Raw genomic sequence first — 27,938 nt, 5'->3', positions numbered from 1 at the left:
AATCCCCTTGATACTAAAGGACAATTTAGCATGGCCAATCAACCTAACCAGCACATCTTTGGAGTGTGGGTGGAAACCAGAGCACCTGGAGGAAACCCACACAGGCATGGGTAGAACGTGCAGACTCCACACAGACAGTGACCCAAGGCTGGAATCAAACCTGGGTCCTTGGTGCTGTGAGGCAGCAGTGCTAACCACTGTGCCGCTCCATATTGTTATTAGGTTAATACTGGCAATGGGTGGGTTGTCTTATGAGGAAAGGTTGCACAGTCTGGGCTTGTTTCCCCTGGAGTTTAGGGGTGACTTGCTTTAAGTATACAAGATCCCAAACTTGGGATCTTGTCTTCACAAGGTGGATGTGGAAAGAATGTTTCCTCTTGTGGGTGAGTCCAGAACCAGGGTCTCTCTTTTAAAACCAGGGGTCACCCTCTGAGGACACAGATGAGGAGAATTTTTCTCTCAGAGTGTTGTGCGACTCTCTGACTCAGAAGAGGTGGAAGTGAGAGTCTTTGAATATTTTTAAGACGGATTCTTTTTAGGCAAAGAGTTCAAAGGTTATTGAGGATAGATGGGAAGTTCATAGAATCCCTACAGTGTAGAAGGAGGCTATTCAGCCTATTCAGCCTGTATCGACCCACCGTCAGAACATCTTACCCTCGTCCTATACCCATTACCCCACAAAATTACCTTGCTAATTCCGCTATCCTACACACCTTTTGACACTAAAGAAGAAGTTAGCATGGCCAATTCACCCAATCTGCACATCTCTGAACATTAAGGCCTGAATTTTACTGGCATGCCTTTTCCCCGGTTCCGGGGGGCGGGCGAGGCTCGGAGAACATCATTCTCCATTAGCCTTGGGCGGGATCATACTAAAGTCAGGCGGACGTGCTGGTAAATTTCTGCCCTAAGGGACAATTTAGCATGGCCAATGCAGCTAACCTGCACCTCTTCCAGACTGTGGGAGGAAACCGCAGCACCCGGAGGAAACCCACACAGACACAGGGCAGACTCTGCACAGACTGTGACCCAAGCTGGGAATCGAACCCTGGTTCCTGGCGCTGTGAGGCAGCGGTGCTAACCATTATGCCATCCTGTAGAATTTGAAACAGAAATAGATCAGCCACAATCTTATTGAATGGCGGTGTATTCTCGAGGGGCCCAATGGCCAGCTCTGGCTCTGATTTTGTGTGTTTGGTAATACAAATTCCCTCCTTCTAGCAATGCAAGCAGCGATAAGCATTGGTTAAAGGGGTCCTTGCTGTAAAAGTTTGAACACTGCTGGGACTAATCACTGCAGGGGACAAAGTCTCAGGGGTCCCATTCAGACACAGACTTGCAATGGTGTACTGGGTTATAATTGATGATGGACAACAGATTTCAATTACTCCTGCGTGTCTCTTCACTGCTTAGCATCATTTCCCCACTCAGCGGAATATTTAATTATAAAGTTAATCGTTTGACTCAACCTGAGGTGTACCCAGCAGCTGTTAGGAGGCAGCCCTACTAGCAGGGAGCTGACAGCAGAGGTAAGATCACCAGCCATCGCAAAGCAGAAGGTGTAATTCCCACTCCGCCAGCAACTCTTCATTCTGCAGATTTCAATTCTGTCTGAGTCCGAGACAGGGAGATGGGATTGGGAGTGTAGGTCGGAGTGGGGGGCATTGATCATTGAATCCTATACTGCAGAAGGAGGCCATTCAGCCCATCCATCGAGTCTGCACCAATCACAATCCCAGCCAGGTCCTATGCTCATAACCCCACGCACTTACCTTAGCTAGCCCCCCTGACACTAAGGAGTAATTTTTGCATGGCCAATCCACCTAAGCCGCACATCTTTTGGATTGTGGGACGAAAGCATAGAATCCTACAGTGCAGAAGGAGGCCATTTGGCCCATCGAGTCTGCGCCAACCACAATCCCACCCAGGTCCTATCCGCATAACCCCATACATTTACCCCGCTAATCCCTTTAACCTACACATCCCAGGACATTATGGGCAATTTAGTATGGCCAATCAACCCAAACAGCACGTCTTCCGGACTGTGGGAGGAAACCAGAGCACCCAGAGGGAACATGGGGAGAACGTGCAGTCTCCACGCAGACAGTGACCCAAGCCGGGAATCGAACCCGGGTCTCTGGCACTGTGAGGCAGCAGTGCTAACCACTGTGCGACCGTGCCATCTGAGGGATCCAAGGAGACAAAGGTTGGATATTTGTCTTTTGTTTATATGGCTGTAGGTGCAGATGTGGGAATGACACTAGATGCTCACATCCTAAACCAGTGGAAGAGGTGAATTTGGACTATTCCCAAATACGGGATGAGGAATAATGAGACAGAGGGATATAAGCTGGAAAATCGGAATCTTTGTTGGCACAGTGTTACCATGGCTACTGGGGTATGACCCTTCCAGACATAGCTCAACATCTCTTCAAAGACAGAGAACAGAGAGACATCACCGGTGCTGGCAAAGCTCAAGGTTTAAAGTTTGAGTTTAAAGTTTTTAAAATGTATTTTATTCGTGTTAGAAGTAGGCTTACATTAACATTGCAATGTAGTTGCTGTGAAAATCCCCAAGTCGCCACATTCCGGTGCCTGTTCGGGTACACTGAGGGAGAATTTAGCATGGCCAATGCATCCTAATCAGCACATCTTTTGGACTGTGGGAGGAAACCGGACCACCTGGAGGAAACCCGTGCAGACACGGGGAGAACATGCAGACCCAACACAGACACGACCCAAGCCGGGAATCATATGCAGGTCCCTGATGCTGTGAGACAGCAGTGCTAAGCACTCCTAGGAACTTGGGGGACAAAGAACTTCTATGCTGACCTCACTGCTTTGCGTCAAGCGTTATGTAAACTGTTACTCCATAAATTCTACCTGATTTTTTTTGTGATTCAATCTTGGGACATGGGTGTCGCTGGCTGGGCCAGCATTTATTGTCCATCCCTAGTCGCCCTTGAGAAGGTGGTGGTGAGCTGCCTTCTTTAATCTCTGCAATCCATGTGGCATTGGCACACCCACAGAGATTCATAAATATTCATTATTCTTACCTTGTTAGATCAAGCACACCCCAAGTGTGAGAAATTAAGAATTTAGGAATTTAGAAACTTTACTTCAAAGGGTCTTATAACTTGAAACCCTAAAATCTGACAGGAATGGGACTTGAACTCACCTTCTGAGCTGGGTTTCATTTGCTCCAACCCCCTGAACACATCCAGCTAGTATGGCAATACCTTCTGGTAGTCTTTAGGCTTGCTGCTTAGATTGTAACACCTAAGATTTAGGAGCAGAAATTGGCCATTCGGCCCATTGAGTCTGCTCCACCGTTCAATCATGGCTGATAAATTCCCCAGAACATAGAATCTTACAGTGCAGAAGGAGGCCATTCAGCCAATCGAGTCTGCACCGACCATAATTCTACCCAGGCTCTTTCCCCATAACCCTGTCCATTTGCCCTAGCTAGTCCCTCTGTCACTAAGAGGCAATTTAGCATGGTCGATCCACCTAACCCGCACATCTTTGGACTGTGGGAGGGAACCGGAGCATCCAGAGGAAACCCACGCAGACACGGGGAGAATGTGCAGACTCCACACAGACAGTGACCCACGCCGGGAACTGAACCTGGGTCCCTGGCGCTGTGAGGCAGCAGTGCTAACCTTCTAGGACATTAGTCTCTCCCTTGGTGATTCCAGCCTGGAAGCAGTTTGTTTGTGTGTGTGTATATGTGTGTGTGTATATGTGTGTGTGGGTGTGTATGTGTGGGTGGGTGGAGGGGGCCACTCAACTTCATCACTGCTCAAACCTTGGTGGCCCTGAGGGGGCAATTTATATATTGATTTAAAAATTCTATGGAAGTTATGGGACTCAGGAGCAGGATCGATCAGACTGTGATTGACTGAGATTCCCTGTGGGGCTATTCTAATTTAAATTACCAATCTCAGATCTTATTAATATCTTCTGTAAAGCAATATATTACATAAACCATCGTATTCTCTCTATCTATACACACTGCTCAGGAAATTCAGATTGTTAAACACAACTTGCTCTGTATAAATCATAAAATCCCTACAATGCAGGAGGAGGCTATTCGGTCCATTGAGCATGTACCGACAACAATCCTACCCAGGCCCTTTCCCCGTTATCCCACATACTTCCCCAGCTAATCCCCCTGAGACTAAGGGGCAATTTAGCATGGTCAATCCACCTAAGCTGCACATCTTTGGACACTAAGGGGCTATTTAGCATGGCCAATCCACCTAACCTGCATATTTTGGACACTAAGGGACAATCTAGCATGGTCATTTTCTCTAACCTACACATCTTTGGACACTAAGATAATTTAGCATGGCCAATCCATCTAACCTGCATACTTTTGGACATTAAGGGGCAATTTAGCATGGCCTGTTATGTTATGCACTCTAACTGTGAGTGGATAGAGGTAACTCCCATACCTGATTGATGTGTGCTAATTGTGCTAGGGCGGCATGGTGGAACAGTGGTTAGCACTGCTGCCTCATAGCGCTAGGGACCTGGGTTCGATTCCTGGCTTGGGTTGCTATCTGTGTGGAGTCTGCACGTACTCCCTGTATCCGCGTGGGTTTCCTCCAGGTGCTCCGGTTTCCTCCTGCAGTCTGAAAGACATGCTGGTTAGGTGCATTGACCTGAACAGGTGCCTGACTGCGGCGACTTGGGGGATTTCACAGTAACTTCATTGCAGTATTAATGTAAGACTTACTTGTGACTAATAAATAAATAAGCTTCAAAAATAAAGCAACCACCACCTGATACATTCACTCCCTCCACCACTGACACAGCCGTGTGTACCATCTACAAGATGCACTCACCAAGGCTCCTTCAATAGCACCTTCCAGACCTATAACCTCTGCCACCAGGAGCCTTCCACTGATCAACCTAAACATCGGTGAGCAGTGGGAAAGGGTCAAGGGGCCGAATGGCCTCCTCTTGTTCCTGTTTCTCAAGCAGGAATGGCCAACAGCCTGCAAAGCAACTCAGCCATCGATGAACAGGCTGGAACGAGATCACCACAACTGATTCTTAAGAAAAATATATCCATTCCTAAGCCGTTGCATCCACTGTCATTTATTGACCAGTAAAAAGTCTGACAACACCAGGTTTTAGTCCAACCTATTTATTTGATAATATACTCACAAGCTTTCGAGGGACACCCTCTTCGTCAGGTGAATGGAGAGTTCTGGCCTCAGACAGAGCATATAAAGCACAGACAGTTTAGAGATTACTAAACTGTCTGTGCTTTATATGCTCTGTCTGAGGCCAGAACTCTCCATTCACCTGACGAAGAGGGTGTCCCTCGAAAGCTTGTGAGTATATTATCAAATAAATAGGTTGGACTAAAACCTGGTGTTGTCAGACTTTTTACTGTGTTTACGCCAGTCCAACGCCGGCATACCCACATCATTTATTGACCACCCTGAGATCTATTTGTAGCAACCACGTTTCAGAGAGTAGGTGCAGATTCGATGGGCTGAATGGCCTCCTTCTGCACTGTAAAAATCCCATCTGCCTTGTTCTCATAACCTTCCCAGTGTAACACAGATTCAACAGCCAATTCCAACCCACTGGCTTTGGAATCAGTAGAATTGGTGGAAATGTAACATTCTTTCTTTCAAGAACATTTGTGAGCTTTCAAACAACACGTTCTATGGTTCCTGAGACTTGCCCTTTATTTATGAATGAGTGTTTAAACTGAATTCAATGTCGTGGTTTAGTTTGAACTCTCATTCTCTAGGTTATTAATTAAAATAGAGGCAGTGGCTTAGTGGTTGTTATGGATGATTCGCTTCATTTGTCCAAAGACTTCATTTTAAGATATTTCTGTCTATGCAACTAACTCTGCAAAGCTTTAATACTAACCTGGCCACATTTTAAGTCTGAGCAGGCATGCTTGGATTAGCTTAGAAATTGGCCGCATTTTTGAAACAGACTGTTTCATAAGCCAAAACAAAGTTTTCACACCCACAGCTGCAAATTGTTTATGAAAGTTAGAGACACCGCCTGTACCAAGCAGGTATCAATAGGAGATAATGGAAAAGTTATAATTCTGTATACAGCCATATGTGTTCAGTGAGGTTTAGGTTAAGTCTGTGTCAGGACTGACTTTGCTGGTATCTCTCTTTCTCTCTCTATCTCTCTATATCTATTTCTCTCTCTCTCTATCTCTATTTCTCTCTCTCTCTATCTCTTTCTCTATTTCTCTCTCTCTCTATCTCTTTCTCTATTTCTCTCTCTCTCTATCGCTTTCTCTATCTCTCTCACTCTCTATCTCTCTCTCTCACTCTCTATCTCTTTCTTGATCTCTCTCTCTCACTCTCTATCTCTTTCTCTATCTCTCTCACTCTCTCTATCTCTCTCTCTTTCTCGATCTCTCTCTCTCACTCTCAATCTCTCTCACTTTCTCTATATCTGTTTCTCTCTCTCTCTTTCTCTCTCTATCTCTCTCTTTCTATGTCTCTCTATCTCTCTCTGTCTATCTCTCTCTATCTCTCTCCAGTAAATCAGTTTTTTCACTTTCTATAATGTGTTAAATTTAAAATTCTGCTCAATAAAAGAAATTCAATGTACCAGTGCTGTCTACATCTATTCTGAGGAATGAATAGACCCTACAGCATATTGTCACTGGACTCACAATCCAGAGACCCAGGGTAATTCTCTGGGACCTGGGTTCGAGTCCCACCATGGCAGATGGTGAAATTTGAATTGAATAAAATCCTGGAATTAAAAGACACAGAATTAGAAGCTTGTAGGCAAAAAACAGATTTAATTTTTCACTTTAAAACAATAGCCACTTGTTTAAAAGTGAAAACAATTAAAAGAATTAAAATTATTGGTGACCATGAAACTATTGTCAATTGTCATAAAAACCCATCTGGTTCATTAATGTCCTTCAAGGAAGGAAATCTCCCATCTTTACCCGGTCTGGCCTACATGTGACTCCAGAGCCACAGCAATGTGATTTAAGCTTATTTATTAGTGTCACATGTGGGCTTACACTAACGTTGCAATGAAGTTACTGTGAAAATCCCCTAGTAGCCACACTCCAGCACCTGTTCCGGTACACTGAGGGAGAATTTATCACGGCCAATGCACCTAATCTGCACGTCTTTCGGATTGTGGGAGGAAACTGGAGCACCCAGAGGGAATCAACACAGAAATCTTAGATTGAAATCATAGAATCTCTACAGTGCAGAATGAGGCCATTTGGCCCATTGAGCCTGTACCAACAACAATCCCACCCAGGCCCTATCTCCATCACCACAATAGCATAATAAACCACATAGATGTTCAGGATGGGCAACGATCGTTGGCCATGCTACGTGCTGAGGAACACACTCAAGCTTGGGGCACTCACCTCCAAGGCACAATGGGGAAAGGCCACTATGAAACGGGGAGAACATGCAAACGCCATGCAGATGGTGACCCAAGCCGGGAATCGAACCCGGATTTCTGGCTCTGTGAGGCAGCAACGCTAAGCACTGTACCACACTGCCCTCAGATGGGCAATAAATGCTGGCAACGCCCAATCCAATGAACAAATGAAAAAAAAATAATGCCCCAACATCCCCTTTGATGTGGCCCCTCCTTCGCATAGTGAGGGCATTCGCAATCAGGTCAACTAACTTGGTCAGAATGGGAATCGAACTTGGGACACTCCTGGTCTTTCATAGCTCAGTTTCAGCGTGTTTCCCACTGAGCCCGTGACAGAGTCCTAACCTGTTTTTTTATATAATGGCAGTCTCTTCACTAAGCTCTCTCATCATTGGCAATCATCGCCTGGCGCCCTGAGTGTGGCTAATTCCTCTCATTATGACTTATAAATTAGGAATTGTTTGGCTAATTATTATTCAAGTACTTGATTTGTTCTTGCTGTACAAACACTCTCTGGACCAGGTTCTTGGAAGCGCGCCAGAAACTCCGGAATAATGTGCTCCAGGGTCTATTTGGAAATCATGAAAACAGTAGGTGGAGCAGGTCATTGACTCCAAACAAGACAAGTTCTCTTCGCTCGAACGGCAGAGGAAAGGTGAGAGAAAAAGAAGGGCTGGACAGAGGGTAAGTGGGAGAGGGGGGAAAGAGGGAGTCTGATATAAGGCAAAAATCTCCAGCCTCCCGCAGGCAGGAGGTGACGCGTTGTTTGTTAGTGTGACGCTAGTGTACCTTTAAGAAATATATTTCAGTTTTTAAGAAAAATCATGTTCTCTGCGGTTCGTAAGCAGAAGAGTAAGCATTCCCCAAGGCGGCCTTCAAGACACACGACAATGCAGAGTTGCCAAGCAGAAACTGATAGCCAAGTTCCGCACGCATGAGGACAGCTTCAACCGGGATCTTGGGTTCATGTCACATACATGTAACCTCCACCATTTGACCTGGGCTTGCAAAATCTCACTAACTGTCCTAGCTGGAGACAATTCACACCTCTTTAACCTGTGATTATTCCTCTCTCCACTCACACTGTCTGTACCTGTAAAGACTTGCTTACCTGTAAAGATTTGCATTCCAAACTTTATCTTGCAATTGTGACTACATATGCCTTGATGTGGAGATGCCAGCGTTGGACTGGGGTGGGCACAATAAGAAGTCTCATAACACCAGGTTAAAGTCCAACAGGTTTATTTAGAATCACGAGCTTTTGGAGCGCTGCTCCTTCCTCAGGTGAGTGGAGTCCACTTTATGAAAAGTTCCAAATCCATTCACCTGAGGAAGGAGCAGCGCTCCAAACGCTCATGATTCTGAATAAACCTGGTGGACTCTGATTGGTGCTATGAGCCTTCTTACTGTGCCCACCCCAGTCCAATGCTGGCATCTCCTTATCTTAGTTTAGAAGGTGTTTGGACATCAGACTGAAAAGGAGTGTTTCTCTCTTTCTCCCTGGTATTGTAAATTGTGCTGGTTAGCTGGAAGCAGGTCCTCTTGCCTTCCAGGAATGAGAATTCTGTCTCTTGCAGTGGTTCGCTGGCTGAAAGTCAGCCAGTAATGGCATTATCTCTACCTCGGGTTTGATTCCTGGCTTGGGTCACTGTCTGTGTGAAGTCTGCATGTTCTCCCTGTCTCTGTGTGGGTTTCCTCAGGGTGCTTCCTTCCACAGTCCAAAGATGTGCTGGTTAGGTGGATTGGCTATGCTAAATTCTCCCTCAGTGTACCCAAACAGGCGCTGGGGTGTGGCGACTAGGGGAATTTCACAGTAACTTCACTGCAGTGTGAATGTAAGTCTACTTGTGACTAATAATTAAACTTTAACTTTATTAATAGAGCTGTCATCAACTTAAAATGGTAAGAACAAAAGAAATATTGTCACTTTGGACACGGAGGGAGCGCACAGTTCTCACAGTTAATGTTGTGAGTGATCAGCGCCCACCTCGCTTCACTCACCCCTTGCTTTACATGCGAATCACTTCAGTCACATCGTTCAGGGAACAGAAAGCCACACGGACAGGAATCAGTGGAATGTGATAACCCTGTGTATGGGAAACAGTCAACACAATGACTTGTGGGGCCACAGTCAGGACCCAGATGGGCTCCTAGTGCGCCCCCACCTCCAGCCGAGTGGCAGCTCGCCCATCACTGATCTAGGTCCATATTTACCCCAGTTGAGATCAGTAACCTCAGCACACGCTGGAGATCGTGCGTCAGCTAATCGCAGCGCAAACTTACTGAAGGTTCCACACTCTCCATCTGTCACTCCTCCATGAAGCAGCAGATCTATTAACCATGAAGGCGTTACCTCCAGAATTAACTAAATCAACGGCCCGTCTCCCACCTTTCAACCTTTTCCTAACTTTCATTTCATTGAAAGCTCTGTGGCCTGTATCCTAACTCACGCTGAGTCCCCTTCCCCAGTCACCCCGATGCTCTGTGACCTGATCCCAATCCAACAACATCAACTGATTTGGAATATTCTTCCCTCCTCCTCGTTTTCAGTTGCCCCCACTGCCCCCCAACCTCCCTTCACCCCCTCCAGTCTCTATCTCTCCGGCCCTCCAGAAACATCCGAGGCCCCTGAACCTCTCCAATTACTGTCCTCTTCAACATCCGCCACAACTCCCACCAACTTTTTACAGATACACCATAGAAAGCATTCTTTCTGGTTGTATCACAGCTTGGTCTGGCTCCTGCTCTGTCCAAGACCGCAAGGAACTACAAAGAATCGTGAATGTAGCCCAATCCATCACACAAACCAGCCTCCCATTCATTGACTCTGTCTACACTTCTCGTGGCCTCAGAAAAGCAGCCAGAATATTTAAGGACCCCACACTCCCTGGACACTCTCTCCTCCACCTTCTTCCATTGGGAAAAAAAGTATAAAACTCTGAGATCACGTACCAACTGACTCAAGAACAGCTTCTTCCCTGCTGGTGTCAGACTTTTGAATGGACTCACCTTATATTAAGCTGATCTTTTTCTACATCCGAGTTATGACTGTAACCCTACATTCTGCACTCTCTCCTTTCATTCTCTCCTGTGTAATCTATGAACAGTATGCTTGGTCTGTGTAGTGCACAAGAAACAATACTTTTCACTGTATCCCAATACATGACTAAAATCAATCAAATCAAATCAAATCAAACCAATCCAAATCAAGCCAAATCAAATCAAATCAAACCAAATCAAGCCAAATCAAATCAAGTCAAATCAAGGCAAACCAATCAAATCAAACCAAATCAAGCCAAATCAAATCAAATGAAACCAAATCAAACCAAATCAAGCCAAATCAAATAAAATCAAATCAAGCCAAACAAACCAAATCAAATCAAATCAAACCAATCCAAAGCTTCAGCAGCCTAAGTCCCAGCCCTACCTCTCTCCTCTTTTAAGATGATCCTTCAAATCTGTCGACTTGACCAAGCCTTCTGCTCAACGTTGTCCGAATTTACCTTTAGGTAGCACCCTGTCAAATTGTATTTGATGATCACACCTGGTGAGCACCTTGGGATGTTTTACTAACTGATTGGGATCTGTTGCAGAGTGGCTGAAGTTTCACTGTTGTTCTGAGCCCAGCACCACCACTAAAGTCCGCGGCTGCCACTTGGCACATTTAAATTCAGCATTCTCTGAGCCTTGCACTTGGCCAAGGCAACCTCGCCAAGGGAGTGACAAATGTTCAGAGCCAGGGCCATATCACACCATCTGTGCCCCGAGTGTCCCTCGCTGAGCAAGCCTCACCTCCTGTTCACTCATGGGGCTGTTCCCAGTCCCTGGGCTGCCAGTTCCAGCACTGGGCCAACATCATTACTCGATGACAAACACAGACTCTCTTGCCGGGATTTTACTGGCACGCTCGCCCATGGCCAGTAAGACCCCATAAAGCCAACAGAGAATGCCGTTCTACGAGCCTCGCCCACCCCAATTTCTGTGCTGGTAAAATTCCGGCATCTGTCTCCGTATCCATGAACATAAAGAAATAGCAGCAGGAGTCAGCCATTAGGCCCTTCAAGTCTGCTGTACTATTCATTAAGGGGAGCCGATGGTCTAGTGGTATTGTCTATAGACTATTAATCCAGAAACTCAGCTAATGTTCTGGGTGACCCGGGTTCGAATCCCGCCACAGCAGATTGCGGAATCTGAATTCAATGAAAAATATCTGGAATTAAGAATGTACCGATGACCATGAAACCATTGTCGATTGTGGGAAAAACCCATCTGGTTCACTGATGTCCTTTAGGGAAGGAAATCTGCTGTCCTTACCTGGTCGGGCCTACATGTGATGCCAGAGCCACAGCAATGTGGTTGATTCTCAACTGCTCTCGGGCAACTTGGGATGGGCAATAAATGCTGGCCCAGCCAGCAACACTCATGTCCCATGAAATTTGACCCCTTCATCCCTGGAATCAATCTGGTGAATGTCCTCTGATCCCTCTCCAATGCCACCACATCCTCCCTCAAATAAGAAGACCACAACTGGGCACAATACTCCAGATGTGGTCTCACCAACATCTGCAACAACGCTTGTCTACTGTTATACTCCAGTCCCTTTGTCTGCACAGCGTGCAAGAAACAATACTTTTCACCATCTCAATACATGCGACAATAATACATCAAATCAAATCAGATCGATGTGCTTGGTAAATTACTGCAGTGGTTTGCCATCACCTTCTGCAGTGTAGCTGACCAGGAAACTCCCCCACTCTCACGGCCTCCCATCAGGTGTACTGGAGGGATTTGTAGGTGGATTTACACAGTGGCACAGTGGTTAGCACTGCTGCCTCACAGCGCCAGGGACCCGGGTTCGATTCCCAGCTTGGGTCACTGTCTGCACATTCTCCCCCGTGTCTGCGTGGGTTACCTCCAGGTGCTCCGATTTTCTCCCACTGTCCAAAAGACGTGCTGGTTAGGGTGCCCTGGCCATGCTAAGTTTTCCTTCAGTGTACCCGAACGGGTGTTGGAGTGTGGTGACTAGGGGATTTCCACAGTAACTTCATTGCAGTGTTAATGTAAGCCTTATTTGTGACACTAATAAATAAAATCCTAGTCCAGAGGTCGAGACACATGGACCTCAGAACAATGGCCAGATTTCAAAAAGTTCCTACATTAGCTGTAAAGTCCTTAGTGACATCCTGAGGGTTGCGAAAGTTGCAATGCAAATGCAGATATTTGTTTTATTTGTTTTGAGCGGGTTAATGGCTGTGTTAAAATAGCACCCAAGAGTGAGTGGGTAGATTAATTATTCCGGCCTCTTTGAGAATGGGAGTTGAGGCAATTCATTAATTGCCTCATCCTGCCACTAGAGGCCAGAAGCAAGCATTATAAATACCCCAGAGTTTATTATTGATAAAGTTATTAGTTTCTCCGCAGGGTGGAAAGTCAGTATTACATGACCCATTCGCCTCCAGATCAATACAACTGTGATAATTAGGACAAAATTCCACTTAACAGCGATCACTCCCCCCCGTGACTTCAAAATTCAGCTCATAGATCTCTAACCGGAGAAGGTGGTGGAACCTGGGTTCAAACAGAACTTAGAACAATACAGCTCAGGAAAAGGCCCTTCGGCCCACAACGCTGTGCTGCCAAATTAAACTGGACGGCACGGTAACACAGTGGTTAGCATGGCTGCCTCACAGCACCAGGGTTCGATCCCCAGCGTCAGGTCACTGTCTGTGCAAAGACTGCATGTTCTCCCCGTGTCTGTGTGGGTTTCCTCCGGGTGCTCCGGTTTCCTCCCACAGTCCGAAAGGCTAGTTAGGGTGCATTGGCTGTGCTAAATTCTCCCTCAGTGTACCCGAACAGGCCCCGGAGTGTGGCAACTAGGGTATTTTCACAGTAACTTCATTGCAGTGTTAACGTAAGTCTACTTGTGACACGAATAAATAAACTTCTAACTTTTAGGTCTGATGGCCTCTGTGGAGAGAGAGAATAGAGCCAATGTTTCAAGTCTGGATGTCCCTCTGTCAGAGGTGAAGACAAAGACAGTGAAACATGATTTACACCGTAAGTCCTGGAGACAGGACGTGCTAATGACATACTAATGTGTTAAAAACAGCTTCCTGGGGTCCTGTGGTGTGTGTGCGGCACTCTACCTGACAAGAGGTCGGGAAGATTAGAACTCAGAAATTTGCCGGCGCAAATCGCTTTCTCCAGATTTGAAGCGCGAACTGTCTCTCCTGCAAACGGAGACTCAAAATCGCACCTCCATCACCTCCAACTTAATTGCTCTTTACATATTCCTTCAGTGAAGGGAAGTAACTGCTCAACTTGAGTATAAGTTAGTCACCCAAAAAAATTAGATTTGGAATTGAAGGTAAAAAAAACTTCCTACGAGGAGTCGTGAACGTAGCCCAGTCCATCACGCAAACCAGCCTCCCATCCATTGACTCTGTCTCCACTTCCCGCTGCCTCGGGAAAGCAGCCAGCATAATTAAGGACCCCAACCACCCTGGACATTCTCTCTTCCACCTTCTTCCATTGGGAAAAAGATACAAAAGTTTGAGGTCACGTACCAACCAACTCAAGAACAGCTTCTTCAGTCAGACTTTTGAATGGACCTACCTTGCATTAAGTTGATCTTTCTCTACACCCTAGCTGTGACTGTAACACTGCATTCTGCACGCTCTCCTTTCCTTCTCTATGAACAGTATGTTTTGTCTGTATAGCACGCAAGAAGCAATACTTTTCATTGTATGCCAATAGATGTGACAATAGTAAATCAAATCAAAATCAAAAAGACCAAAGGGGAAAATGCTGGAAAAAATCTCAGCAGGTCTGGCAGCATCTGTAAGGAGGGAAAAGAGCTGACGTTTCGAGTCTAAATGACCCTTTGTCAAAGCTGGGTAAGAATGGGCCGAATGGCCTTTGACTGCACTGTAGGGATTCAAGATTCTATGATTCTAATTTGGAAGCTTTCTTCAGAATGAAACCTGCTCATTCCCCAAAACCCACAGCAATGAGCAACGTGGCAAATAGAAATGTCCCAATGATGCTCTTCTGTGGTTGTGGTTAGGTACTCTGATAAAGTTAAAGTTTATTAACTAGTCACAAGTAAGACTTACATTAACATTGCAATGAAGTTACTGTGAAAATCCCCTAGTCGCCACACTCTGGCACCTGTTCGGGTACACTGAGGGAGAATTCAGCACGGCCAAGGCACCCTAACCAGCACATCTTTCAGACTGTGGGAGGAAAACGGAGCACCCACAGGAAACCCACGCAGACATGGGGAGAACGTGCAGACTCCACACAGACAGTGACCCAAGCCGGGAATCGAACCCAGGTCCCTGGTGCTGTGAGGCAGCAGTGCTAACCACTGTGCCACCGTGTCGCCCACATGGTTGGTGCTTGATGGAGGAGTGCTTGACTCTCCCACTGGCCAGCTTTGATAAAGAGTCATCTGGACTCGAAATGTCAGCTCTTTTCTCTCCTTACAGATGCTGCCAGGCCTGCTGAGATTTTCCAGCATTTTCTCTTTTGGTTTCAGATTCCAGCATCCACAGTAATTTATCTTTATCCTGTGAATTTTTTTAAAATTACATGGGCCAGCATTTATTGCCCATCCCTAATTGCCCTTGAACTAAACAGCAATTTTGGAATCAGCCATAAGACTGGGAGACTGGAATCACACACAGGCCGGACCAGTCGATGAGCCAGATGGGTTTTTACGACAATCGATGAGAGTTATAATTCCAGATTTATTAAGTGAGTTTAGGTTCTACCCGTGGTGGGATTTGAACCCATAATCCCAGACTATTGAACTGGGCCGCTGAATTACTAGCTGAATGACAGTTCCGAGGCCCCACCACCTCCCCGCTGCACAGCACCTGATTCTGAGACTAAAGTGCCCAGTGGCTGGCATTTTCTAATAGACATCTTGGTACCAGTGGAGATTGGAAAGTTTGAATTATAAGGAGAGGCTGGGACTTTTTTTTCTCTCTCTGGAGTGTAGGAGGATGAGGGGGTGACCTTATAGAGGTTTATAAAATCATGAGGTGCATAGATAAGGTGAATAGCTAAGGTCTTTTCCCCAGGGTAAGGGAGTCCAAAACTAGAGGGTGTGGGTTTAGGGTGAGAGGGGAAAGATTGAAAAGGGATCTGAGGGGCCAAAGGACCTGTTTCCATGCTGTATATCTCTCTATGGCTCTAATCCATTGGTATAATGCTTCCGCCCTTCCAAAAATGGCATTTCCTCTGAAATCTGCCAGTAACAAGTGGTCCAGAGTGCTGATTTGACAGTATTTTCTTCTGTCCCTCTCTTGGGAGAGGTGCTGGAATTTTAAATCTTGGTTTCTATGGTGTTGTTGGCACGCACTACTTTGGCCAATGATTTGCCAACAATCAATAATGGAATGTGCGAGTAGATATTTGCTGATTAAATAGATTGTTTCTGTCTGCTTCATGTTTGGCATTAATCCAGACGAATCTTGCCTCCTGAATCAGAGACCCTGGTTTCAGGTCCACCTCTGCAGTCTTGAGCTCAAAGGTCTGGACTGTCACTAGAGGACTGAGGGAATGCTGCTTTGTAAGAGGCTGCCACCCTTTAAGATATTAAACTGAAGACCTGCCTGCCTTCAGCAGTAGACATGAAGGATTTCATAGAATACAATCTCTGCAGTGCAGAAGGAGGCCATTTGGCCCATTAAGCCTGCACGAACATAAATCCCACACAGGCCCTATCCTCATAACGTCACATATTTACCCTGCTAATTCCCCTGACACTAAGGGGCAATTTAGCATGGCGAATCAACCCAACCCGCACATCTTTGGACAATCAGGGACAATTTAGCACGGCCAATCCACCTAACCTGCACAACTTTGGACACTAGGACGCAATTTAGCATGGCCCATCCACCTAATCTGCACATCTTTGGACACTAAGTGGAAATTTAGCATGGCCAATCCACCCAACCTGTTCATCTTTGGACATGACGGGGAAAGTTGGCATGGCCAATCCACCTAACCTGCACATCTCTGGGGTGTGAAAAGAAGCTGGAACATCTGGAGGAAACCCATGGAGACATAGGGAGAACGTGCAAACTCCACACAGGCAGTCCCCAAGGCTGGAGTTGAACCTGAGTCACTGGTGCTGTAAGGCAACAGTGCTAACCACTATGCCACCATGCCACCCAATAATATTATTCCTTGGCATTGTTCTGAAGAAGGGTAGAGAGGTTCTCCATAGTGACTCTGGCCAACTTTTATCGCTAGAAAGCAGCACTAAAGCATAATCATCAAGTCATTTATTGTTGTGTAGGAATCTGCTTTCTGCAACTTGACTCTCACATTTCCTGTATTATAACAGTAGCTACATTTCTAAAGCACATCATTGGCTGTCAACCACTTTGAATCATATTAAGGTCACAAAAGACACCGCATACCTCTCAGGAGGAGGCAGAGGTGTAATGGCATTGTCACTGGACTTGTAATCCAGAGACACAGCGTAACGCGATGAGCATGGGGTTCGAATCCCATCATGGCAAAATTCCATAAAAATCTGGAATTAAGAATCTACTGATGACCATGAAACCATTGTCGATTGTCGGTAAAACCCATCTGGTTCACTAATGTCCCTTTAGAGGAGGAAATCTGCCATCCTTACCTGGTCTGGCTGACATGCGACTCCAGAACCACAGCAATATGGCTGACTCTCAACCACCCTCTGAAATGGCCCCAGTGAGACACTCAGTCCTCAGACTTTTGTATCTTTCTCCCAACAGAAGAAGGTGGAAGAGAGAACGTCTCGGGTGCGAGGGGACCTTGATTATGCTGGCTGTTTTCCCGAGGCAGCGGGAAGTGCAGACAGTCAGTGGATGGAAGGCTGGTTGGAATAATGGACTGGACTTCATTCACACCCTTTTGTAGTTTCTCGTGGTCTTGGTCAGAGCAGGAGCCATAACAAGCGATGATACAACTGGAAAGAATGTTTTCTATGGTGCATCTGTAAAAGTTGGTGAGAGTTGTAGCAGACATGCTGAATTTCCTTAGCCTCAGTAGAACCATAGAATCCCTACAGTACGGAAGGAGGCCATTCATGCCATCGAGACTGCACCGACCACAATCCCACCCAGGCCCTATTCCCGTAACCCCACACATTTAGCCTGCTAATCCCCTGACATGAGGGTCAATTTAGCATGGCCAATTAAACTAATCCGCACATCTTTGGACTGTGGGAGGAAACTGGAGCACCCAGAGGAAACCACAAAGACACAGGGGGAACGTACAAACTCCACACAGACAGTGACCCGAAGCCGGAATTGACCTGGATCCCTTGGCGCTGAGGCAGCAGTGCTAACCACTGTGCCACCCTCCTGGGAAAGTAGAGGCATTTGTGAGCTTTCTTAACTATAAGTCAGCACGTGTATGTGTGTGAGTGAGGGTGTGTGTGTGTTTGTGTGTGTGGGTGAGGGTGTGTGTGTGTTTGTGTGTGTGAGTGAGGGTGTGTGTGTGTGAGTGTGTGTATGTTGTATGTGAGTGGGTATGTGTGTGTGTTTGTGTGTGTATGTGTGTGTGGGTGTGTGTGAGTGTGTGTATGTATGTTGTATGAGAGTGGGGGTGTGTGTGTGTGTGAGTGGGTGTGTGTATGTGTGTGTGTGAGTGGGTGTGTGTGAGTGGGGGAGTGTGTGTGTGTGGGTGTGCGTGAGTGTGTGTGTTTGTCTTGTATGTGAGTGGGTGGGTGTGTGTGTGAGTGTGTGTACGTGCGTGAGTGTACGCTATATGTGAGTGGGTGGGTGTGTGTGTGTGGACAGGGGGAGACATGTCCCATTCTGTTTCGACAAAGTTGAAACATTGTCAGGGATCCCCTGCTATTACCGAGGCGACCCCCCCCCCCCACCCCATTCCACCCCCCACCCCTCCCATCCCACACTGATAACTGGGGGCGAGCCATTGCTCCCAACTCCTGACAGACAAAAGGCTTTTGTTAGAGAAAAGATCTGCAGCATTGGTGCGGAGTAGCAGAGATTAATGTGCAGGAGGTGGGGAAAGCTGGAAGCACAATCCAATGGTAGCAGTGGGATTACCACCCGGACTCACTGGCATCTGGGATTCCCAGTTCGGAAACTTAGATCATTCACTCCCTGTTCTTTAACACCTATCATCGATATTGTGATATTGTTCAATGCTTACTGGCAGTGGTGTCTTGGAAATAGCCAGAATGACTAATCCAGAAAAATCAGCCAAGTTTGAATTTATTTTTGTGTGTGTGTGTGTGTGTGTGTTCGCGAAAACTCATTAGCATGAGGTGTCTTGAAACACTTGCAGCAACAGCTGTGAGAGTGTAACTGGCAGGCCCGCACAGAGTACATAATAAGACGACAGTGAGAGGAAAAGCTGCGAGTGTGGAGTCTGGAGCTTGTTGTTGGCATTCTGTCTGTGCCATCACGCCCGGCATGTGATCAACAACTGATAAAACTCTGCCTCCCCCTCACGCCAAACGCAAGCAAAGCTCCTTATGGAGATGCAAGTGAACATCTGGTTAGTGTCGGATTGAGGGGGACGATCGTGGGGGCGCATGGCGGAAACTTTCGGATGTGACATTCACCTAATCCAGGAGACAGACTGAACCTTGCGCAAGGTCCTTCGGTCCTTTTGTATCAAAGGTGTTGCACAGTTATGGTACAACTCTAGTTCCCTCCCACAGTCCAAAGACATGGAGGTTCGGTGGATTGGCCATGCTAAATAGCCCCTTAGTGTCCAATGATGTGTAGATTAGGTGGATTGGTCATGCTAAATAGCCCCTTAGTGTCCAATGATGTGTAGATTAGGTGGATTGGCCATGCTAAATAGCCCCTTAGTGTCCAATGATGTGTAGATTAGGTGGATTGGTCATGCTAAATAGCCCCTTAGTGTCCAATGATGTGTAGATTAGGTGGATTGGTCATGCTAAATAGCCCCTTAGTGTCCAATGATGTGTAGATAAGGTGGATTGGCCATGCTAAATTGTGGGGATCGGCACTGGGTGGGATTTGGTAGGTGAAGATGCAATGGGCTGAATGGCCTCCTTCTGCACTGTAGGGATTCTGAGAACTTATCCCATGCCAGTTTCATGGATTCAGTTTAAGTTTTAAGTTTATTTATTAGTACCAGAAGTAGGCTCACATTACCACTGCAATGAAGTTACTGTGAAAATCCCATAGTCACCACACTCCAGCACCTGTTCAGGTACACTGAGGGAAAATATAGCATGGTCAATGTGCACCTAACCAGCACGTCATCTGGAGTGTGGAAGGAAACCAGAGCACCCGGAGGAAACCCATACAGACACAGGGAGAATGTGCAGACTCCACACAGACAGTGACCCAAGCTGGGAATTGAACCCAAGTGCCTGGCGCTGTGAGGCAGCGGTGCTAACCACTGTGCCACCATGCCACCCTAACCAGCTCAACACAACACATCATTAACTTATTCAATCGGAGCGAGCGAGGGGCGGACCAAGGAAAGGTCTGTTGACCTCAGGCGGGATTTTATGGTTTTGGGACAAACGAGGCCCTACAATCATTTAGGGGAGGGGATGGCCTAGTAATACTAACACTAGACTATTAATCCAGACACTCAGCTAATGTTCTGAGGGACCTGGGTTCAAATCCCACCACGGCAGATGGTGGAATTTGAATTCAATAAAAAAAATCTGGAATTAAGAATCTACTGATGACCGTGTGAAACCACCGTCGATTGTTGGAAATACCTATCTGGTTCACCAATGCCCTTTAGAGAAGGAAATCTGCCATCCTTACCCACACGTGTGACTCCAGAGCCACAGCAATGTGGCTGACTCACAACTCAATGTGTCCTCCAAGGTCAACTAAGGATGGGCAATAAATGCTGGCCAGCCAGTGATGCCCATGTCCCATGAATGAATAAAAAAATTGTAAAATACCTTTAAGGGCAGCACGGTGGCGCAGCGGTTAGCACTGCTGCCTCACAGCGTCAGGGACCCGGGGTTCGATTCCCGGCTTGGGAGCTTGCATATTCTCCACACGTGTGCATGGGTTTCCTCCGGGTGCTCCCGGTTTCTTCCCACAGTCCAAAGATGTGGAGGTTAGGTGGATTGGCCGTGCTAAATGTGTGGGGCTACGACAGGGATAGGAAAAGGGAGATGGGTGGGTGGGGTGGGGTGGGGTAAGATGTTCTGTAGGAAAGGCAGTGCAGACCTGATGAGTCATTGTAAGGATTCTATGGGATTCCATCCTGACTTGGATAAAAGCAAAATACTGCGGATGCTGGATTCTGAATCAGAAACAGAAAATGCTGGAAAATCTCAGCAGGTCTGACAGCGTTTGCGGAGAGAGAATAGAGCCAACGTTTCACATCAGGGTCACCCTTCATCAGAGCTGCCTTGGAATTATATATATATCAAAGAACAGCAAAGAATAAAGAAAATTACAGCCCTTCGGCCCCTCCAAGCCTGAACCAAACAAGCTACTTGATTGATCTAAAGCCCCCTACCCTTCTGGGAACAATATCCCTTGAAAGAATAACGAAAATTTACCATTCCTTCACAGTCGCAGTTCAAAAAATCCCTCCCTGACAGCATGGTGGATGTATCCTCATCAACATGGATTGCAGCGTTCATAGTATATCATAGCACCCTAGAAGGAGGCCCTTTGGCCCATTGAGTCTGCACCAATGTCAATCCCACCTAGGCCCTATCCCTGTAACCTCATGCACGTTCTCCTCTTGTCTGCATGGGTTTCCTCTGAGTGCTCCAGTTTCCTCCCACAGTCTGAAAGACGTGCTGGTTAGGTGCACTGGCTGTGCTAAATTCTCCCTCAGTGAACCCGAACAGGCGCCGGAGTGTGGCAACTCGGGGATTTTCACAGTAACTTCATTGTAGTGTTAGTATAAGCCTACTTGTGACACTAAGAACCTGAGCTTGACCCCCCCTCCCCGACACTAAGTGTCCATTTAGCATGACCAATCCACCGAATTCACACACCTTTGGAGGAAACTGGAGGGAACCCATACAGACATGGGGAGAACGTGCAAACTCCACATAGACAGTGACCCAAGGCCGGGGATCGAACCTGGCTCCCTGGTGCTGTGAGGCAGCAGTGTTAACCCACTGTGCCACCACGCCCACCCAGTTCAAGAAGGCGGTCCACTCACCACCTTCTGGAGGCCGGGTGATAGGTATTGGTCTTGCCAGTCACACTCACCTCAGGTGAGAAAATTAAATAAAAAATAGCTAAGAGCCTATTTATGTGGGATAGTTCCTTAAACAAATACCAATTTCAACATCAGCCAGCAGTGACAAGAAAATATTCACAAATGCATACACAGATAAGGAACTGGCAGCATAATTAATTCATCGCCATATTCACAATTATGTAAATTCCTTGTCCTTGTCACTTGCTTTGGCTCAAGATGATGCTTTTTATTCCTCCCCTAACAAACACATACCACCGTGTTGTCTTTGTGACGCAGAGGAGGTTTCAGCTAATAACTGGCACAATTTGCCTTTCAAAGCTGTCGCTTTGGGTCACGTTACACACAGGAGGAAGGGAGGAAGCTTGGCCTGGTTCGATACCAGGAAGCTGAGACAGCTGAAGGTCTCAGCTGTGACCCCAGTGGGCCACCCTCCTGCCCGTAGGTCTGAGACGTTTCGAGGGTTCAGTCCCGCTCCGGAGACTTTGGGCTGAAAGAATTCCGCCCGTCATGAGGGAGTGCCACACTGCCTGAGGTACCAGCTAGAGTCGTAGAGTCAGAGAGGTTTACAGCATGGAAACAGACCCTTCGGTCCAACTTGTCCATGCTGCCCCTTTTTTTTAAACCCATAAGCTAGTCCCATTTCCTGCATTTGGCCCATATCCCTCTGTACCCATCTTACCCATGGAACTGTCTAAACACTTTTAGAAGACTAAATTATACCCGCCTCTACTACTACCTCTGGCAGCTTGTTCCAGACACTTACCATCCTCTGTATGAAACAAATTGTCTCTCTGGACCCTGTGTATCTCTCGCCTCTCATCTCAAACCTATGTCCTCTAGTTTTAAAGTCCCTTACCTTTGGGAAAAGATATTGACTGTCTAGCTAGTTCAGATGAGATGTTGAACCGCGGTCCTGCTGTAGAATCATAGACTTCCTACAGTACAGGAGGAGGCTGTTTGGCCCATTGACTCTGCACCGACCACAGTCCCACCCTACTCCTGTAACTTCATGTATTTACCCCTGCTAATCCCCCTGGCACTAAGGGGCAATTTAGCATGGCCAATCCACCAAACCCTTGCATCTTTGGACTGTGGGAGGAAACCGGAGCACCTGGAGAAAACCCACTCAGGCACACAGCGTGCAAATTTCACCCAGACAGTGACCTGAGCCGGGAATTGAACCCAGATCCCTGGCGCTGTGAGTCAGCAGTGCAAACCACTGTGCTACCGTGCTGCCCTTCAGTTCCCTCAGGATGAAAGATCTCATGACACTGGTTCAGAGAAAGGGGATGAGGGTGTCCCGGCCATTACTTATTCCGCAATTAAATCAGTGCGTCTGCTCACAATCATGTTGTTTGTGTGGGATCTTGCTGTGTGCAATCTGGGTGCCACATTTCCTACTCTACAACAGCAAGAAAGTACATCTGTGGCTGTAAAGCATTTTGAGACTACCTGAGGTCACAATGTCGTAGAATTCCTCCAGTACCAAAGAAGGCCATTCGGCCCATCAAATCTGTACCGACTCTCCAAAAAAGCATCCTACTCAGACCCAACCCTCTGCCCTATCGGAATGGCACAATGGTTAGCACTGCTGCCTCACAGAGCCAGGGATACGGGTTCAATTCCTGGCTCGCGTCACTGCCTCTTTTAGTTTTTTTAGCTTGTTTATTAGTGTCACAAGTAGGCTTACATTAACATTGCTATAAGTTACTGCAAAAATCCCCTAGTAGTCGCACTCCGGCGCCTGTTCGGGTACATAGAGGGAGAATTTAGCACGGCCAATGCATCTAACCAGCACTTCTTTCAGACTGTGGGAGGGAGCTGGATCACCTGGAAGAAACTCACACAGACATGGGGAGAACGTGCAGACTCCGCACAGACAGCGATCCGAGGCCGGGAATCAAACCTAGGTCCCTGGCACTGTGAGGCAGCAGTGCTAACCACTGTGTCACCATGCCATGCAATGCAGAGTCTGCACATTAGCCCTGTGTCTGCGTGGGTTTCCTCCGGGTGCTCTGATTTCCTCCCACAGTCTGAAAGACGTGCTGGTTAGGGTGCATTGGCCGTGCTAAATTCTCCCTCGGTGTACCCGAACAGGCACTGGGGTGTGTGAATGTTTACACAGTGACTGCATTGCAGTGTTAATGTAAGCCTACTTATGGCACTAATAAATAAACTTTTAAACTTTACTCTAGCCCCGTAACCCTGTGCATTTACCGTGGTCAATCCACCTAAACCGCACATCTTTGGACTGCAGCACCTCACCACCGGGACCACCAGTCACTTCTTAAGTTTTGTTTTCACTGAACGCTGACATTTGTTCTCCTATTAATACTTTCTGCTATCTTATCTTATGCTATTAGACCCTAAACATCTTTTCCACCTCTTACTGACCTTCTATTTTGCTCCTCCCAACCCTGCTCCACCCCTCTCAGTATAAAATCCACCAGATCTCTCCCCCACTTCAGCTCAAGTTTATTTATCAGTGTCACAAGTCGGCTTACATTAATGAAGCTGCTATGAAAATCCCCTATAGTATACGAGGAGGCCATTCAACCCATCAATTCTGTACCGACCACAATCCCACCCAGGCTCTCTCCCTGTATTCCCCTAATTTATCCTGCTAAACCCCCTGACAACAGGACCATTTAGCATGGCCAATCCACCTGACCTATACATCTTTGGACACGAAGGGGTAATTTAGCATGACCAATCCACCTAACCAGTGCATCTTTCAGACTGTGAAAGGAAACCGGAGCACCCGGAGAAAACCCGTGCAGACATGGGGAGAATGTGCAGACTCCTCACAGAGTGACCCAAGCCGGGAATTGAACCCGGGACCCTGGCGCTGTGAGGCAGCGGTGCTAACCACTGTGCCACCATGCCAGTCGCATGGATTTGAAACTCAGTTTCTCTCCCTGTCCACAGAGGCTGCTGAGTTAATCCCTCATTTTCGACTTTTACTTCAGATTCCCGGCGTCCGCAGTATTTTGCCTTCGTTACAACTCATGGCGCGTTGTGGCGCAAACAGCAAGCCGTCAGAGGCTGCGTCACTCCCCTTTAAGGGTGACATGGTGACACAGCGGTTAGCGCTGCCGCCTCACAGCACCAGGGTCCTATGTTTGATTCTTGGCTTCGGTCACTGTCTGTGTGGAATCTGCACGTTCTCCCCGTGTCTGCGTGGGTTTCCTCCGGGTGCTCCGGTTTCCTCCCACAGTCCGAGAGAAGTGCTGGTTGTGTGGATTGACCATGCTAAATTCTCCCTCTATACCCGAACAGGCGCCGGACTGTGGCGACTGGGGGAATTTCACAGTAACTTCATTGCAGTGTTAATGTAAGCCTTACTTATGACACTAATAAATAAACCTTATTTTACTCTTAATAGCTGAGAACAAATCGTGAGCAGGAGGCAGTCCTGGCTGTATCCTCTGTGGTCTTTGGTTCGTGCTAACAGATGGCACATTTTGCTTTCGTATGAATAAGCAAAGTGATTGCAGCCTCAGGGTTTAGCAAGAGCCAAAAGGTTCTAATCATAACAACCACTTAATAACGTCAATTTTTGTTTTAACATAAGTTACATAAAATAATCTGATGGGTAGTTTATTTCAGCTACAGATGGACACGTGGTAATTAACGCAGATCCCGAAACCTCTATAAACCTGCAGGTGGCGCAGGGACAGAAATGACCCTTGTAACCTACAGAAATAATTCTAAGGTCCTGCAGAGGGAATGCTGCACTGTCAGAGGCCCTGACTTTCGAAGCTCAACTGAATTGGTCAGTTAAAGATCACATTGCACCTTGTGCACAACAGGTGCCCTTGTGTCCTGGCCAACTGTCCTCCTGTAACCAACTAACATAGACTCATAGAATCCCTACAGTGCAGAAGGAAGCCATTCAGCCCATTGAGCCTGCACCAACAACCCTGACATGAAGAGGTAATTTAGCATGGCCAATCCCCCTATTCTGCACATCTTTGGACAGTAAGGGGCAATTTAGCATGGCCAATCCACCTAATCTACATGTCTTTGGGCAATAAGAGGCAACTTACCATGGACAGTCTACCTAACCTACACATCTTTGGACTGTGGGTTGAAACCAGAGGAAACCCATGCAGACACGGGGAGAACATGTAAACTCCACATAGACAGTCACCCAAGATTGGGAGTTGAACCCGGGTCCCTGACGCTGTGAGACAGCAGTGCTGACCACTGTGCCACCATGTAGGCCACCCTTCCACCGCAAAGTAAAAAAGAATGACCCACTTTCCTTGATCACTGTTGATTGTGCAGCCTTGCTGGGGCAAAATGGCTGCCAATCACAGCAAGAAAAAGAGATCACTGCCTTTGCAGGACAATTTGTTGGGGGAAATACATGGTTGGTTTGGGTAAGGTAAGAAACTCGACAAAAGCTGTCAAAGAACAAAGAACAACACAGCACAGGAAACAGGCCCTTCAGCTCTACAAGCCCGTTCCGCTCATTTTAACATTCAGTGAGTGCCTCATTCCAATTCTTCTTCTACCTATGTCTACCTCTAGTGGACTCCACAATAAAGGGGTGCAAATTTAGAGAATTATATGTGCGTCAGATTAAGGGAGATCCAATTTAGGGACAATTTATTAACACCAATCAGCCTAAAAGCACGTTTTTGGGGTGTGGGAGGAAACCGGAGCACCCGGAGAAAACCCACGGAAGCACGGGGAGAATGTGCAAACTCCCACAGACGTCGACCCAAGCCGGAGATCCGACCCGGGTCCCTGTAACTGCACAGCAGACAGCGATAGTCACTGAGCTGTCGTGTTGCCCGTCAGTTGGTCCAGTTTAAGCGTACACTCACAATGTGAAGCACTAGGCAACTCTCGAAGCAACATCCAAGAGCAGCCCTCGCACGACCCACCGCGTGTATGCCCCTTGTTGGCCAACAAGGTGGACTGAATCGCCTGTGGATGTAAATAGTCGTGAATATCTCGGGAGAGGTTTGGGGAGGAAATGTCTGAGGCCTCCTCACTTGAGGTTGGCAGTCACCAGTGACTTGGGCCTGGGCTTACTTCAGATTTCGGTTCCCTGGTCCACAGTTTTATTTTGTTTGTGAGCCTGAGTTAAACACAGGGACGGAGAGGCGGCAGGACTGAGGTTTGTCACATGAGAGAAACTCCAGGCCTCAGGCAATTAGGAAGAAGCTTGGCAAGGGGACAGGTGTGAAAGTGGGACCCAGGTGCTCCTCTTTACACTGCGTAGACCAAGCAAGGAGCAGAATTAATTGCACCGCGGAGACAGAAATGCTGAGGCCTAAATAAATTTCCAGAAACCTTAAACATTGGAGAATTCCATCTACGGGCCACTGTGCCTTTTCAAAACCTCATCATGGGATATGGGTATTGTTGGCAAGGCTGGCATCTACTTGGGCTACCCTTGAGAAGGGGCAACATGGTGGCACAGTTCTCTCTGTGTCTGCGTGGGTTTCCTCCGGGTGCTCCGGTTTTCTCCTCTGAGAAAGGTTAGGTGCATTGGCCATACCGAATTCTCCCTCAGTGTACCCAAACAGGCGGTGGAGTGTGGCGACCAGTGGATTGTCATAGTAACTTCAGTGCAGTGTTAATGTAAGCCTATTCATGACACTAATAAATAAAAGCAAAATTGTCCCTTAGTGTCAAAAGATGTGCAGGTTAGGTTGATTGGCCCCTTAGTGTCAGGGGGTTAGTCAGGTAAATAAGAGGGGTTATGGGGATAGGGCCTGGGTGGGATTGTGGTTGGTGCAGACCCAATGGACCGAATGGCCTCCTTTTGCACTGTGGTGATTCTATGGTGGTGGCGAGCCTGCCTTCCTCAACCGCTATGGTCGCAGTTGGTGAAAGTGCCTTTGTATTTGCTGTTAGGGAGAGTTCTGGAATTTTAACCCAGTGGCCAGGAAGGGTTGGTATATTTCCGAGTTAGAATGGCGTGGGAGGCCAGTTCCTGCCAGTAATGTGGGAGCACGGCTGAAATGAATTGCAGTTCGGCTTCTATTTATCCATCCATGTGAACTAGGAGCAGGAATAGGTCACTCTGCCCCTCGTGACTGTAACCTCAACTTCACCTTTCTGTATCCCACCTATTCCCGATAACCTTTCACCCCTTGCTTACCTTCAACTTCTGCCTTAAAGATATTCAGGGAATTCTCGGGACTTTGTGGGGCTAAAAAGAAAAACAGCTTTTCTCCTTCCGTCCATCATTCTCTTTTTCGTAAGACCCACAAATTCACACGAGTCCTTACTGGAGAGTTAGGTCCAGTAAGGGTTTTACATTGGGTCCAGAGGGAGCTGACAAGTGAGCTTAGAAAAAGAGTGGA

The 27,938-nt window shown here is 47.1% G+C and overlaps 1 protein-coding gene across 1 annotated transcript in view; it reads right to left on the bottom strand.

Annotated features, from left to right (window-relative positions):
- Positions 1-27,938, bottom strand: part of tmem266 (transmembrane protein 266) — a 144,547-nt gene that overhangs the window by 66,514 nt on the left and 50,095 nt on the right. The window lies entirely within an intron of this gene.

Source organism: Carcharhinus amblyrhynchos, chromosome 32 (genome assembly GCF_965287045.1).
Source record: "Carcharhinus amblyrhynchos chromosome 32, sCarAmb.v2.hapA, whole genome shotgun sequence".
NCBI classification, from domain to species: domain Eukaryota; kingdom Metazoa; phylum Chordata; class Chondrichthyes; order Carcharhiniformes; family Carcharhinidae; genus Carcharhinus; species Carcharhinus amblyrhynchos.
Note: the sequence above shows the minus strand (reverse complement) of the source record. Positions and strands in the feature narration are given on the sequence as shown.